Consider the following 14,363-nt stretch of genomic DNA (forward strand, 5'->3'; position numbering starts at 1 on the left):
TAGTTTATCTCTTCCCCGGTAGTGAATGTTATTTTAAAGGTGTGCACCCCGGAGCTATCAGTTAATTACAACAATGAATAAAGCTCAAATCACGAATGAGAAAAGAAATAATACAACACTATGAATAAAAGGTCAAACAGAAAATAGGACAAGAACTGCAAGTAACAAAAATAAGAGTTCAAGACCAAAACAAATATGCGGCAAGAATCTGAACTAAAAAAGAAAACTTCCGCTGGTACTTTGCATATAATTGCGCTCACTGCCTAAGTCTCAATGAGGAACCTAATTGAAAGAGCAACTTGGTGCTTAAAGAAATGTAAAAACTCACAGTCCAAAAGTAGACGGTGCCGGACTGGTCGTGCTGCGAGTGGTCCAGAGGAAACACGAACCTCACCTGGTGGAGGGAAAGGAATAGGTGTGAGTGGGAGGTGAAGTAACAGGTATGGTGGTAGAGGTGATTAATTAACTATAGATGAAAATTAAAGGTTGTATATTACCTGATGGAGAGAAAATAACAGGTGTGGGTAGAGGCAACATGACCGGTATGATGCCAGAGGTGATTAATTAGTTACAGGTGATAATTAACGACTATAATAGAAAGACAGGTGTGAATATATATGACATAATATAGGACACGTGCTGGAACGAAAACAAAAGGTGAAACTAAGTAATAATGGCGGGCATAGTGAAGGTGTGAATTAACAGGTGACTTACAGGTAGTAATTGAGACAGGTGTGCAACGATAAGACAGATGGCAGTACGGGACAAGTGATGGACAAAAAAAACAGGTAAGAAAGGTAAGTAAACTGAGACGTGATGACAAAGCTATAAAACAAGTGAGAGTGAACATAAATCAATTAACAGGTACTTATATATGAACGGGTGAAGACAGGCAATTAAGAAGTCCTGGAGGGTCGAAACGAACGGGTGTGGACGGCAGGTAGAATGACAAACTGGGTGGAGAGGGTGAGGTAACAAATTTGAACTAAGGACGGTAATGAACAGACGGAGGTGGGTGGATGAGACAGGTGACGGAGCGCAGGTGAAGGACAGGTAGCAGCGGCAAGTGAAAGGCAGGCGTGTGTGATAACATTTAAAACAGGTGCGTAGAGGGCGATAAATTGGATAACTTTTGCTCGCAGGCCAATCTAAGTTTTCCGTCCAGAATATTGTGTTGGCTGGGGTCGGAGAGGATCGTCCCCTTAGCTCTGTCACCACTGCAACACCCCCACCACCACCACTACACCACCACTACACCACCACCACCACCACACCACCACCAGCATCGTTGTCCAAGAAGCTTATGTATTATTATAAAGATTGATAAAAAGAGATAAATAAACAGAGAGGGACGTAACATATGAATTAAGTGCGCTGGCAAAAGCTTTATTATTTTTTTCGCAGCAAAAATAGCGTTAGCTTCCCCTGTTTTCTTCCCGGCGTGAATAGTGTTACTCGTCCGTCAGTGCTGGCAGCCCGCAGCTTTAAGCACAGTTTTGGGCCCTGGTGACATTAAATAATTTCAGCGTTTGGGGCTGTAACGGGAAACATTTACTTATATATATATTATTCTCCCGACACTCCACCGCTAAAAGTATATAATGATAAAAATATCAATTACATTAAATCCCACACATGAGCAATTTAACTCTCGACGTATGTTTCGTGATACATGGTCTTGACAAACTGTTTTTGTTTCATAAACGAACACTGAGCTCCATGAGACTCACCCGACAGCTTTTTGTTTACAGCAGCAGAGAAAGCCTTACGTAAAGACTCGGTGGTGGCAAAGGCAGCAGCCCGGCGCGGTGAGACTCCAGGGCCGCGGCTTGCTGCAGCACAACCCTCCCGAGTGTTGCTGTGACGCGCGGCTGCTGTGTCCCTACAGGCAGGACAGAACAACCCCTTCCCGGTGTGCTGCTGCGATATGCAGCTGCTGTGTGCACGGACATGGCGACCACCAGCCCCCACCAACCAACGTGCTGCTCTTCTTTGCGGCTACTGTGTCTGCATGGCCGAGGCAAAGGGATTCCAGGGAGATTATGTAGCACGTGGAGGGAAAAGCTCCCGTATAGAGTGTGTGACGAACATGGATCAGAGGATGACAGGAAGAAGAGGGGAGTAACTTAGGAGATTTTAGAGAGAGCGAGTCACTCATTGGATGTTGATTTAGTAGATAATAATGAAATAACAATAATGATCATGTCAATAATAATAATAATAATAATAATAATAATAATAATAATAATAATAATAATAATAATAATAATAATAAAAAATAAATAAAAAAAAAAAAGACGGCGGCGGGGAGAGGAGGCCGGGGCGGGGCTGTGCGGGGCTGAGAGGGGCAGCATCGAGTGCTCTTTAGGCCCTCATCTTGCTGAGGATAAATTTTCAAAGTTTGTGTATGGAGTCTTTCCCGACGAAGGACGGCGGCTCCCCTGGGGCGGGCGATACACTAAAGCGGACGTAGGGCTATGGGCGGGGGCGCTAAACCATCCAACTTGGGAATTGTTATTGTGGTCGAGGGAGGCAAGTTTTGATCCCCATTACCGCCGCCCCGCCGCTCCCCGCTGGCTGGTGGCCGCCCCCGCTGCAGCCGCCACGCGGGGCGACCACCACGGCCCGGCCAGCCACGCGACATGTCATGAATAAAAACAATGAATTTCAATAGATACATCGCAAAATAATGTTTTAAAGCGAACCTCCACGAACTATAATTTACAATAACAATAGGCTACACGCCTAAACAATTGTAGGCCAAGTTTTTATTTTATTCTTTATAGTATGCTCTTTTTATATTGTTACTGCAAATAAGACAAGATCTCTCTCTCTCTCTCTCTCTCTCTCTCTCTCTCTCTCTCTCTCTCTCTCTCTCTCTCTCTCTCTCTCTCTCTCTCATCCACTCTCATCCACACGCACACACACAAACACACACTCGCAGTATGTGTGTGTGTGTGTGTGTGTGTGTGTGTGTGTGTGTGTGTGTGTGTGTGTGTGTATATGTATATATATATATATATATATATATATATATATATATATATATATATATATATATATATATATATATATATATATATATCACGGCCCTGGCCCCGCCCCACCAGTCAGCCGGGCTCCCCGCGACACGCAGCCCCCCGCCTCGCATGGACTTCCTGCACCAGGCGAGGCACGTCACCTGTTCCTCTTCTGGCTCACGAAACAGATTCACGAGCAGTAGAGAGAGAAGGGGATTGAAGAGACACCCTGATTAATAACAATATCAGCAAGTCCTGATACCTTTCATTTCATCCTCATGCAACCTTCAAGCGGGTAATTTCACCAACACTGAGTTTAAACAAAATTAAATCAATTTTCTGCAAACGCTGGGTTGAAATGTAGGAGGTTATATTCCTATCCATTCAGGGAGGCAAGGTATATTCCTAGGTAATCATCTTGCCCGTGTAACTTAGTTGTTATCACACAAAATGGGATTTCAGCAATCACATCAGCGACCAAACTCAGACGAAGAGTACCTTCCCAACAAGAAAGTTAAGCTTGACTTTGTGATCAGGCTCAGTTATGTTAGTAAGGTTATAAGAGAACACTGGATAAGTGGCTTGGCGTTGGTGCGGAAGGGTTTCAGAGTTTTGGGCCCCACTAAGTACCTGTGAGGGACTGGGGAGGCAGCAGCTTAGTGAGCGACTCTTCTCATTTTTATGTGATTCACAAAAACACAATAAACATGTTGCTATTCCTATTAAGCTTTGATACCAAAACTACGCCAGGACACGCAATAGTGCCTACCTCCTTAGCAGCTAAAAGTGAGCTTAAAGCCGCTGTAGATGGTGACAGTGAAGGACACACGGGTGCCACACCACGCTTGATTCAATTACCGGCACTGATGACACTCGAGGACGCCACAAGTTAGTATGCACCTGCAAGTCACCAAAGAAAGGCTACATCATACAATACAGTTTTCCCAGGAATTTGTGAAGATATTCCTCGCCACTCCTACCTCAGCAAAGGATGAGGACGAGCAGCGTCCCTAATTCTCCAGCCCTCCATTAATACAAGCTTCGTCACTAAGCTCCGGCCCAAAGTTTCAAGCTGGCATACCTAATTAAGCTTGTTTTGGTCGAACAGTGTATGCGCTTGACCCTCGGCCTCAACAGCACCATGAGATGAACTGCCTGGCAGCTTTCCTTCACCCCGTGTGTGCCTCGAGCAGGCTGGAGGATTTCACGACAAGATGCAGGAATCAACAGCGTACGTATCTTTTCACTTGTTCAATAACTTAGCGTTGGAATATAATAGACCACCTGAAGCAAATTTTGTTTTACAATTGACGTGGTCGTGTTCGAGTTTTAAACAGAAAAAAAAATAGGAAACGACACATGATAAATGAACACGACGAGGCTGTCATAATTATAATCATCCAAATGCTCAAGTTGTTCGCCGTTCTCGCGGGGCGTGTGGACGCCAGTGTCAGCGTCGCCGGTGGTTGGTGCATGAAACGTGAACACTGTCTGGTGCGCCCAGTCCTGGTGATCCAACGAAACCAGATGCAAGACACATAGTGCTGAACGTTTGGTATATGCAGATCAGGGCATCAAAGGGCCCGAGCTGGCGAGGCGGGGCGGCGCGGCCCGGCTGAGGCTCGCCCCACAGGACACTAATCACGCCTGGAACAAGTTTATAAACTTCGTCAGTGTGTGAAATTCATATTAATTATCCCGCCCAACAGCCACTTTATTCCTAACTGGGGTGCAGTTTCTACAATTAATCTGCACTACTGTGTCATCTCGTATCCAACTCATTAACCGGCAAACCGACGCGCATTATTTTTTTTATTCAATTTTACAACTGCCGCAGCGACCCGCGGCTCACAGCAACCCGGACTCCGAACTGTTATTATTCCGGTTCACTGTTGGTGCGTTTTCATCAAACGTAAAAGGCCACTTTTGAAAAATATGGATCTGTATCTACATGGAAATTGTAATAACCTACAAAATATGGCCCCGGTGCACAATATTTTGACAATATATCATATAAACTATTATTCTAAGAGCCATTTGCTCCAGACTTATTGAAAAACAAACCCAGAAAATTTAGATGTATGTTTGACCTGAAAAAAACGCGATTATCCACAAGTTTAACATTGCTTGACACAGAAATCCTAGAATACAACACTGAGGCAGAGGATAGAATTTATACTGGAAAGTAAATATGAATGCACCACGAAATCCTACGGCGACATTTCCTTCCAACGTCCCAATTTTCGTTTGTAATTTCCTCGTGGCATTAAACTTTATCGCTTTGCCTGGCGCGGCGGCTCCTCCTGACGACGCCGGTGCACCCGCGGGAAGACTGCTCGTTAAGACACTCGCCGCAAGTTAAGAGGCTGTAGGCGTCAGGCATAAGGGAGGGAGGCAGAGCACACACACACACACACACACACACACACACACACACACACACATGCACTTAAAGGTAATTAACGTCATTTAAGGCTTGAGTAGAAAAGAAGAAGAAATAAAAGGAGAAAAAGAAGAACAAAAAGATAATGATGAAGAAAACCTGAAAATGCACAAGAAACCTCATTCCTCAAAATACAAAGAGAGAGAGAGAGAGAGAGAGAGAGAGAGAGAGAGAGAGAGAGAGAGAGAGAGAGAGAGAGAGAGAGAGAGAGAGAGAGAGAGAGAGAGAGAGAGAATGTGTTCTGTTATGGCAGCTGCCGAGGGAAACTTGTCATGGGAACACCTGAGAACTATCAATTAGTGGCGGGTCAAGACAACACTCAGGTGCGAGGGCGGATGCACTTATCTTATTATTTAGGAGTGAGTGTTTTTTATCTCTCTCCCCGCATCGATACTACATATTTATTTTTATTTATATCATCTATTTGTCAAGGAAAGGTGATGCGGAACATTCAGATGACCCGTGCATGTTTATTCCTGATTTAATTATTTCGTTTCACTAGACTCCTTCATCTATCGTGAGCAACAAAAGAAAATGGCAGGATCTTTTCAGTACAATGGAGAGAGGAAAACAACGTCCCTTTATCAACCCCCAGAATTAATCAGACTCGTTCATCTCATCTGGGGATAATCCAAGAAAAAGTAGGATCTATTCTCTTCAATACAATGCTGAGAGGAAACCAACCTTCTCTAATTAATTCCCTGTTTACACTTTTTTACTCTAATCATGCAGCCTCTCTGTACGTCAACACCTACATCTGTCACTCCCTCCACTTCTACATAAGACTCACTCCACCTCCCTCTCCCTCTCTGACCTCCCTCCATTATACACATCCTGACCTCAGACTCTCCCACTCCTATCAAGGATCTCTTCATACTTTGACTTGGTCCCTCCACACCTTCCCTTCGTCTGCCACTCCCTACCAAAGACTCTCCAACTCTCCCTCTTTGACCTCCAGCATTCATACACCTCCTGACCTCAGACTCTCCCCACTCCTACCAAACACCTCATCTCACTTTGAATTCATCCCTCAATACTTTCCCTTCGCCTAACTCTCCCTACCAAAGACTCTCCAACTCTCCCTCTTTGGCCTCCCCCATTCATACACCTCCTGACCTCAGACTCTCCCCACTCCTACCAAACACCTCACATCACTTTGAATTCATCCTCAATACAACTCTCCCTCTTTGACCTCCCGCATTCATACACCTCCTGACCTCAGACTCTCCCCACTCCTACCAAACACCTCATCTCACTTTGAATTCATCCCTCAATACCTTCCTTTCGCCTAACACTCCCTAAATTCCTAACAAATCACCTTTTTTTTACTCCCTCCCTTTACACTTTCACAACGTCTTCCATTCTCACCACTTCTACCCAAAAACTCTTCAGATTTTTACTTCCTCCCTCCATATCTCCCCTACATCTCACTCTCCCTGCACTCCTACACGAACCTTTCTTTTCTACATCGTCTTCCATTTCTACATCTACCCAAAACCTCCACTCTACCTCCCCACATACGTACACATTCCACTTCATTTGCCTCTTTCCCAGATGTCCTCAACTTTCCCCTAACGGCTGTGTCTCTTGCTTCGCTACCGTCTTTTTTGTCAATCGATTCGCTCTTTGTGAGGTCGTGAGTGTGTCGCAAAATGTGCCGCTGGTTGATCCACGAGGTCAGTAAGCTGATATAAAGAATAATATCATTGGTTCTCAGTTGCCGTGGGATAAAAAGTGATCTGTAAGTGCAGTAATGCGTGCTCTCTCTCTCTCTCTCTCTCTCTCTCTCTCTCTCTCTCTCTCTCTCTCTCTCTCTCTCTCTCTCGTCTTATAAATGTGAATGAAGACACAATAAGACAACGCCCTTTCCGAGAACTACAAATAATTAACAACTATCTGCCATAACACTGTGATGACGAGGGAAAAATTAAGCATCATGTTCCACGAAATACGATCAGAACATCAAATGAGTCTGACGAAAAGGTAAAAGAACAGACAAAAGAAAGTGGAAAATAAATAACAAACGAGGAATCAGAAATCAGTCTCGCACCATTATTCTCTTGCTATTCTCTTAAAGGAATCAAATATAAAAATGACTGATGGAAAGACAAGAGCATGGAAAGTGTATTAACAATTATAACCGAAGGAAATGTCGTAAGCATAGTCATCAGGATAAAACGTTACTAGATGCCAGCGCGTGTTGCCAAGTTTTAGGCCTCCCAGCACAGGAATTTCAGTGTTTAAATCTACATCAGCAAGGCCTCCACTCCTGTCATAATCAGAAAGACTTAGAGCTTTTTGATGTGTAATGACGTGTTGAGAGCGATGCTATGATGGCGGGAGGAAAAAATAATCTCTCTCTCTCTCTCTCTCTCTCTCTCTCTCTCTCTCTCTCAACAGGAGTCAGAAAAATCATAAAAATAGCTAATAAAATACAGCTTAAGTCGATAGAAAATAAACGTATAAACAAAAAACTTAACCTGATGCTTGAATGTGTTCCAATCCCGAATGTCATTGTGTGTGTGTGTGTGTGTGTGTGTGTGTGTGTGTGTGTGAGAGAGAGAGAGAGAGAGAGAGAGCATAATATCATCCAATACTCTGAGGGATGACTCATATTATAATACTTTTCATACTAAATAGCATAATGTTATCACGTGATGGAATAGTTTTAATAAAGTAATGAATTCCCACAGAGAGAGAGAGAGAGAGAGAGAGAGAGAGAGAGAGAGAGAGAGAGAGGGGGGGGGGGTGGAGAATACCATAATTTTTAAGCAAACGTCACATACGGAGAGATTAATATTTACTGGAGGAGGACTCTGACAAATAGCCTACCTACTCATCCCCATGTTTTATTCATATTAATGCGTTTCTTTGCATTCCTCTAACATTTCTCTTTAGTAACTGTCCGTGTATGTGTACGTAGGAATAAGGATGGACGTGCAATCAAGTAAACAAGCAATTCAATAGCCTAGTCATATTCTTCCGCGCACCCAATAATCACTAGTTAGATAGTTTAGTTTGACCCTAGCATTCCCGGTTCTCCCTGTTCGTATTCTCAGAAGCTTTCGTCTTTCACAACACAGTATTCTCGATATGCCACTAAAGATTAGACGGGTTTTGAGAAGTGTTTCTTTGTGATCAGGGTGCAACGGCCTTATCAAACTATCACTCGGCTGAAAAAAACTAATCATAAAAATACCCACGTCTCAGAAAGCTTTGTAAAATGCGGGTGTGTAAGCAGCGATGTTTCAGAATAAGGTTTGTGGTATTTTGTTTTTCTTCGTCCATCAAAATATAATAACGCAATGATTATCTCTATGCTTAAACGACAAAACACAAACATGACGTGCGATAACAGCGGTGGAAAAGAAGGGAAACTCGTGGCCCAACAAGAGGCAACACAATCATTCATCCTGCCAACACAAGAACACCAACACAGTTTTCATCATTACAAGAGAAAAAAAATATCCTCCTCCTCCTCCTCAACGCCAGCCAACACAATGAGCAACTTAACGTTAGTGTTTCTCCTACTGATGAACTCTTTTGTCTTCCGTGATAGCGTGTGCTTTAGCAAGTGCACACACACATACACACACACACACACACACATGTTGGATCGTGTCAAAGGTACAAAAGATAAGGAAATGCATGATAAAACGAGTTAAAATACGCAACATTACAACATGAACTTAATTACACACGCACACACACACACCATCTCCTCCACCGCCATCACAGAAGCAGCAAGCAACCACCCACATTATCCCTGTCCCTCCCTGGCAAATACAGTCCCCGCCATGCTTATCAATATACTCTCTCTCTCTCTCTCTCTCTCTCTCTCTCTCTCTCTCTCTCTCTCAACCACCCACATTATCCCTGTCCCTCCCAGGCAAATACAGTCCCCGCCATGCTTATCAATACTCTCTCCCTCTCTCTCTCTCTCTCTCTCTGACGTCATTATCACAACAGGTCACGAGGAAAGACATATTCCCCACAATTACTCACCTACACATCCACGCTCATCCGCCACTACATTCCTTGACAGATGCAGCGTCCACTGGTCCATAGCCTCACACGTATCGGTCTCCCACTACGACTGTTACCCAAGCCCACAGAGAAGATTAATGGGATTTTCATTATTTTTTTCCCAGTTCAAGATGCAGAAGCCGTGTAGAACTATCACTATCATCGCAAAGGAGTCCACGGATACCCCAGCAACTTCTACGAGAGGCTTTTTAAACAGGCGAGCTGAGGCGCTGATATGTTTAAAAATACGGGCTACTGTCACACACGGTCAGAGGGTCAGCACGCTCACCAACAACACCAGTCCTCCACGCGCTCACTCCCTACACGCAGCGGCCTCGGGGCATGACGATCTTCGCCTATCACTCACTCGACCAAATCAGGGAAGGAAAAGGACAGAAAAACACCGAAGTTCAGGATGAAGTGTTTAAGAAAGTGATGTAATACTGAAAAGGAAGGTGTGTGAATAAGAAGAAAAGAGGAACGAGAGGAGGAGGACCTAAGAAGCGATACAAAGCGTTACAGGTCAAAAGAAGAAGGAAGGAGGCAATCCACGTGCCCTACACCCCCCTTGGAGTATTGTTTCCGCCATAGAAACTAGTTCCTCACCAACAACAATTCTAACTGACAAAGGATTACTAAACAATAAGTCCCGTATAACTGTCGTACTTTAATTATTCTTATTTCCGGCTTATCCGATAGAATGGTGTATATAATTAGTGATTTAATTAGCATTGTTGTCACTATTGTGTTCAAGGGACTGCCGTGCGTCAAAGAAAATGGACCCGCATAAGGGGACACTTAGGTAATTGAAATGCGAGTATTATAATTATGCTCTTATTTCGTTTACATTACGCTGTTGGAGACTCAGGGGATGAAGAGTAATGTCCGGGGTAGCACTGAGGTCTGGAGGGAGTGGCGCTGCCCTTAATGCATGCAAGGCGGGAGGGAAAATTATCATAACGCGGCGGAAAAAAGGAAGAAACATATGAAGCTGTCCATTATGTCGCGGCAGGGGAGGAGGAAAAAAAAAAATGAGGAAAGAATTAATTATTGCCACCGCCACAGAAACGAAGAGAAAAATACTAGAAGAACGGCAACACCTCACCATCACCACCACGAAGATGAAAAGAAAGATACAATTATACAAGACTAACACACTACCACCACCACCACCACCACCATCATCACCACTACCACCAAAGAGACGCAAAGAAAAGCACAATAAAAACGGCAACACCTCACCATAACCACCATCACCACCACGAAGATGAAAAGAAAGATACAATTATACAAGACTAACACACTACCACCACCACCACCACCACCACCATCATCACCACTACCACCAAAGAGACGCAAAGAAAAACACAATAAAAACAGCAACACCTCACCATCACCACCATCACCACCACGAAGATGAAAAGAAAGATACAATTATACAAGACTAACACACTACCACCACTACCACCAAAAAAACGCAAAGAAAAACACAATAAAAACAGCAACACCTCACCATCACCACCATCACCAACACGAAGATGAAAAGAAAGATACAATAATACAAGACTAACACACTACCACCACCACCACCACCACCATCATCACCACTACCACCAAAGAGACGCAAAGAAAAACACAATAAAAACAGCAACACATCACCACCACCATCACCAACACACCACCACCACCACCACCACAGCAACAATGACAATAATTACGACCACTAACGTTAATAAACAGGCCATTACCATTATTATGGGACAACTCGATAATAATAATGACATAATAATAATAGCAACAACCACTACAAACAACATTACCAAACCACCAGCGCCCTTCACCACCACCACCACCACCACCGCCACCACCTAATCAGCCTCCATCAGACTTCATTACCTGTGTTGCCCGCACCTCGTCTCCAGCACGCTCACCTGCCGCAAGACCCACACAGGTGCACTAACTGGGAGCACGAAGTGTGTGTGTGTGTGTGTGTGTGTGTGTGTGTGTGTGTGTGTGTGTGTTCAGAGCAAGGAGGATACATGTACATACATACAGACACACACACACAGACTCACACAGACGCCTTGATTCAGAGGAAGAGGAGAAAGAGAGGGAAGGAAAGGAGAGAAGAGAAAAAAGGAAGGAAAGGGAAGGAAAGGGAAGGGAAGGAAAGGGAAGGGATGGGAAGGGAAGGAGAGGAAAGTGAAGAAAATATAATGAAACAGAGACAAAGAGAAAAGAAGTGAAAAAAAGAAAAGGAAAAGAAAAGAAACGCAGAAGGGAAGAGGAGACGAGAAGAGAGAGAGGAGAAGAGAGAGAAAAAAAGAGAGAATAGATAATTTGGTTGCTCTCTGCTCCATATTATTATTATTATTATTATTATTATTATTATTATTATTATTATTATTATTATGTAGTTGATGTCTCCGTACATGTTATTCTTGCTGCTGTTATTATTATTTATTGTTGTTCTTTTCCTTGTTGTTAATGCTGATTATATTGTGTTGTTTTGCAGAATCTCAGACATGCTTCTCTTTCTTTGTCTCTCACTCTGGTTTTACTTCTATTTTTGGATCATGACCAGCTTCCTCCTCCTCCTCCTTCTCCTCTTCCTCCTTCATCGCATTACTCACTCTTCATCCTCTTTCTTCCTCCTCATTATTCCTTCGAGTCAAAAACACCCAATAAACGACCTTATAAAAAGAAGACAAATAGCATACATACACGCACTCGCAAATAGACAAGCAATCAAACAACACAAAAAGATAATACCAGAAACTCTGAAATCTGTCAAAACAAGCTGACTCAAGTCCCTCTTTCAATACAATAAAAGGCTATACTGATAAAATCCTATCGAGAGAGAGAGAGAGAGAGAGAGAGAGAGAGAGAGAGAGAGAGAGAGAGAGAGAGAGAGAGAGAGAGAGAGAGAGAGAGTTGACCTGTGAATACCTGGTGAAGCACTGTGAGAGATACATCCCTTTCCATCCCTTCCTTTCCTCTGCATCGGTAGCGCCCTCATCACAATGGCTAAGGCAATCACTCACCAGGGGAAGGGAAAAGAGAAAGCATGAGAGAGAGAAAGATACAAGTAAACAGACAGAGGTGGACAGATACACACACACAGACGAAATCAATAAATAAACACACTAATTAATTAACAGGAAAACCCAAAGACACGAAGGAAAAACACTTAATCGCATGACAGTTCTGAAAGTCCATTTAAAGTTTTCAAAGGATCACAGGGTTACCTATGACGAGTGTACACCTGAAAAAACATCCCAATTCACATGTGGCTCTCTAGGAACACATCCCCCACACCCACCACCCGCTTCTGCACACCTGCCCCCTACCTGTTTCCATCCCTTAGTCCGAAGTGCACATGTAATATTTTTTTATGAGGGATTGAGGACAAATACTTTACTGTTAGTCATTCTTTTCTCTCATCTGCAAGCTGTCCAACCTGCAACACTAAGTATTTTTTTATGGTGGTTGTTATTCTGTATGTTATTCTGTGTTTTTATGGGGGTGGTTTATCCTTCCTTTTATTATGTCACTGCCTTTTATTCTTTTTATATTGTTCTGTTTCTGGTTCCTGCACGGTTCGGCCTCTTTCTTGTTTATCTCTCCCCTGTATTGGTCTAATTTCCATGCCTCGTATAGACAGGGAAGAGTTGGATATCCACAAATTCCTGTGTCCGTTAGCAATACAGTGGGGATTGTGGCCCACACACACACACACACACACACACACACACACACACACACACACACACACACACACACACACACACACACACACACACACACACACACACACACACACACACACACACACACACACACACACACACACACACACACACACTCACACAGAGACTGTGATATTTCAAGCGAATCAAATGCAAAGACTATGTAGTGAGAACAGCAATCTACTATATCTGTTTCGATATGACGACAAAAACTGAAAGCTAAAGGAATATTTCATATTAAACGTTTTAACAGCGCCGGCACAAAGGAAATATCTGATTAATCATTCTGTTTGGAAGTGGCAATACAAAACGTTATTTTCTACTTCGCTCTCAGTGAAGCGTATCGGTAACCTTTGAAGCCTTTGTCATGGGCATGATGAAGACATTAAATTTTCACCGACGTCGTTACGACCACCTCGCCTGCATGTGGTAAACCATGTTGGACAAGCAACAAATCCCCTCGCATCTGCATGCACTGTTGCCACACCAAGTCGATAATTAACCAGAAGTCTCTAGAGCGAGGCGGCAAGACTTTCAGAATACTTGCCACGAAAGGGAGAATATATTCATACTGAACTAACTTTGGTTTGGAATTACGAAATAAACGCCGAGCGCTTCATTCACTGCACTTACTCCTCTCCAAAAACCTTTCTCTAAATCTAAGGCCACTATTGTAACCAAGATTGTTGATGGGGCTTAATGTGCAGTGTAAGTTGTCGTAACAAGGGGTCTTAGTGAGCTCTGATCTCCGTCCAAGGGCACAATGCATTCAAGCTAGAAATCGAGCTAATAGGGTACTGGGATTTATTTCAAGGAGCGTAAGCAACAGAAGCCCCGAAGTCTTCCTTAAACTATATTTAGCATTAGTTAGACCTCATCTTGACTATGCGGTTCAGTTCTGGTCACCTTACTATAGAATGGATATCAAAATGTTAGAATCGGTGCAGAGGAGGATGACTAAGATGATTCAGGGGTTGAGAAACTTGCCATACGAGGGAAGACTCAAACAGTTAAACTTGCATTCTCTAGAAAGGCGAAGGGTGCGTGGAGACATGATCGAGGTTTATAAATGGATGAAGGGCTTTAATAAGGGAGACATTCATAAGGTTTTGTTGGTAAGAGAAC

At 43.4% G+C, this 14,363-nt stretch overlaps 1 long non-coding RNA gene across 1 annotated transcript in view; it reads right to left on the minus strand.

The window, feature by feature from the left end:
* The window catches only part of LOC127002255 (uncharacterized), a 342,113-nt gene that overhangs the window by 228,859 nt on the left and 98,891 nt on the right, over positions 1-14,363 (minus strand). Inside the window, exon 3 of the long non-coding RNA XR_007755928.1 lies at positions 329-394. This is a non-coding gene — a long non-coding RNA (uncharacterized LOC127002255). The remainder of the gene's footprint in view (positions 1-328; positions 395-14,363) is intronic.

The sequence above is a fragment of the Eriocheir sinensis genome, chromosome 2 (genome assembly GCF_024679095.1).
Source record: "Eriocheir sinensis breed Jianghai 21 chromosome 2, ASM2467909v1, whole genome shotgun sequence".
NCBI classification, from domain to species: Eukaryota; Metazoa; Arthropoda; class Malacostraca; order Decapoda; family Varunidae; genus Eriocheir; species Eriocheir sinensis.